This window comes from Rhagoletis zephyria, unplaced genomic scaffold, assembly GCF_001687245.7.
Source record: "Rhagoletis zephyria isolate East Lansing unplaced genomic scaffold, Rhagoletis_zephyria_1.1 Rzeph_scaffold_04003, whole genome shotgun sequence".
Lineage (NCBI taxonomy): Eukaryota > Metazoa > Arthropoda > Insecta > Diptera > Tephritidae > Rhagoletis > Rhagoletis zephyria.
In genome coordinates, this window is record NW_016161086.1 from 52,032 (window position 1) to 55,540 (window position 3,509).

Here is a 3,509-nt window from a genome sequence, read left to right on the forward strand (position 1 = left end):
GGCAACTGGCTGAGTCAGTGGGATCGTCGGTTCGAATCCTACTGAAAGAAGTCTGATGAGGAAATGTGGTGATTTCCGAAATAGCTATCACTTCTACCATTTTTTCAAATTATTGTTGCTTTTCCACAATAAATTTTCATTTAAAAAATGGCCTCGAGCTCAATGGCTGCATTTCTTTATTCATTCTGAACGTTTGGAATAAACTTTTTTGTTTACTTATTCTTTAGAATGTTCCTCATGATATGTTAACGTATATTTCAAACGTATTCTGTTTATTCCAGCTGTGAAATGGGATTATCCGGAATGTATAAAGAAACGCAGCCAATATAAATTGTTGAATATAATTCTTATAAAGTTAAACATTCTAAAAATTGAGTTATTAGCAAAAAAACCAACAATACCAACAACCACATGATCAAGTGAATTGCAGCGGAATAGCTGCGCTTGATTGGGTTGGCATAACAAAAATGAAAATAGTGGAAAAAAGCAAACGATAATTTACAAGGCGTATTTAGCACGGTGCATAGGCAACTGGCTGAGTCAGTGGGATCGTCGGGTCGAATCCTACTGAAAGAAGCCTGATGAGGAAATGTGGTGATTTCCGAAATAGCTATCACTTCTACCATTTTTTCAAATTATTGTTGCTTTTCCACAATAAATTTTCATTTAAAAAATGGCCTCGAGCTCAATATATATTGTTGAATATAATTGTTATAAGGCCAAAAAAATAACAAAAATAAATATTATTTTTGTTGTCATTTAATTTCGGTTAGTTTTTTATAGTTCGTTCCTTACCAACATCTGTATAAATACATGTTTAAAGGCAGTGTCACACGATTGGGTATTTGCTAAAGTTTGGTGTAAATCGTATCCCATCGTCAGAACCCCCACATTACCACCCCCCCTAAATACGGCCTTGTAATTATATATATAAGGGCAAAGGTGAAGGGGAATATTTGGATGAAGAAAATGATAAACATAAAAGTAAAGCCAAAGAGGAGTATGAGGATACCGATAAAAGTAAAGATAAAGATAGGGGAAGCAGGATTCAAATAAAGGTAATTAAAGAGGAAAGGATATAGAGAGAGACACAGGGATTCAATCTGGGAACTATTTTGGGATTTTAGAGATTTTCGGGATTCTCGGGACTTATCGATAAAATAATCGATATTTTTATCGGTTTTGTTATCGATATTTATCAATTGTTCATCGATTTCTTTATCGAAATTTTTATCGATACTGTTATCAATTTTGCTATCGATATTTTCGGAACTTATCGATATAACAATCGATATTTTTATCGGGTTTGTTATCGATATTTTTAACTATTTTGTTGGCGATATTTTTTATCGATTTTGTTATCGATATTTATCGATTTGTTTATCGATTTTGTTATCGATACTTATCAGTTTGGTATCGATATTTACCGATTTTGTAATCGGTATTCATCGATTTTGTTATGGATATTTTTATCGATTTTTTATCGTTTTTGTTATCGATATTTATAGATTTTTTTATAGATATATATCGATTTTGTTATCGATATTTGTCGATTTTAATATGATTTTGATCTCGATATTTATCGATTTTGTTATCGATATTTTTATCGATTTTGTGATCAAAATTTTAATCGATTTTGTTATGGTTAGTTTTATCGATATCTTAATTCAGTTTCTAATAGATTTTTCTATCAATATTATTATCGATTTTGCTATCGAAATTTTTATCTAATTTTTCATCGATTTTGCTACCGTTTTTTTTATCGGTTTTGTTATCGTTATTTTATTGGATGTTACTATCGATTTTGTTATCGAAAGAGTATAAATCGATGGCTGAGTGGAAGATCGACCTATCTCGGCAGCCAGTTCGAAAACGCTCTATCTCAAAAAACTTTTCAAGAACGCCCTATTTCAGAATTCGTTTCAAAAACGCCCTATCTCAGCTGTCGATTCAAAAACGCCCTATATCAGCATATTTTCAATACATTTTGAAGTGGGATAGGGCGTTTTTGAACCGAATTTTGAGATAAGGTGTTTTTCAATTAAATTCTGAAATAGGGCGTTCTTGAAAAGCTTTTTGAGATAGAGCGTTTTCGAACTGCCTGCCGAGATAGGTCGATCTTCCACTCAGCCATCGAAATATAAAAATGAAGATAAAGAAAAACAAAATAACATAAATGTATTTAGAACGAACAGGGGTAGAGGTAGGGATCTACATAAATAGAAAAAAGACAAAAAATATAACCTTAAGCAAAAGCAGATGTATGTATGTATGTACATATGTATGTATGTATGTATATTGGTTATGAGACAAAATAGGTATGAATGTAACGTAAGTTTAACTTCTCCAGTGTGGCCCAGGCGCACTTACTTTTTTTATTTTACTAACTAGCCAATGCCCGCTTACTTCGCGGGGCCTAATAAGAGCTTTTGCGTTGGCCAATGCAAAAGAGTGTTTAAAAACAAAATTAGTCTGTAAAGTCCTCCTCACACATAGGCCAATAATAGTAACGCGGTGGTACCATATGGAATACCAATCCCTTTTGGTGTCATGAGCTTTACTGATGGTCTTATTTCCACCTGTGAGATCTCTGCCAATCATGCGTAATCTTTTTGTATGATCTTGCAACTACAACATTGGTGAGATGCGTATGCCAATAAAAGTTCTTACAGGGAAACTCAAGTGCACAGAAGTGCGTTTTCTTTATAGGAGGGCCAAGAATCCTCGCTGTCCCACAGGATGAAAAGTTTTCCGGTACAGTGCTAAATGAGTCGAGAGATCTCTTAGGTATCTTTCAAATGAAGCAATTGATATACCTACGGTAATCTTTCCTTGTTAATTCACCACTTTTACAATTCGTGGTAAAATTTATGANAAACTTTTCAAGAACGCCCTATTTCAGAATTCGTTTCAAAAACGCCCTATCTCAGCTGTCGATTCAAAAACGCCCTATATCAGCATATTTTCAATACATTTTGAAGTGGGATAGGGCGTTTTTGAACCGAATTTTGAGATAAGGTGTTTTTCAATTAAATTCTGAAATAGGGCGTTCTTGAAAAGCTTTTTGAGATAGAGCGTTTTCGAACTGCCTGCCGAGATAGGTCGATCTTCCACTCAGCCATCGAAATATAAAAATGAAGATAAAGAAAAACAAAATAACATAAATGTATTTAGAACGAACAGGGGTAGAGGTAGGGATCTACATAAATAGAAAAAAGACAAAAAATATAACCTTAAGCAAAAGCAGATGTATGTATGTATGTACATATGTATGTATGTATGTATATTGGTTATGAGACAAAATAGGTATGAATGTAACGTAAGTTTAACTTCTCCAGTGTGGCCCAGGCGCACTTACTTTTTTTATTTTACTAACTAGCCAATGCCCGCTTACTTCGCGGGGCCTAATAAGAGCTTTTGCGTTGGCCAATGCAAAAGAGTGTTTAAAAANATTTTACTAACTAGCCAATGCCCGCTTACTTCGCGGGGCCTAATAAGAGCTTTTGCGT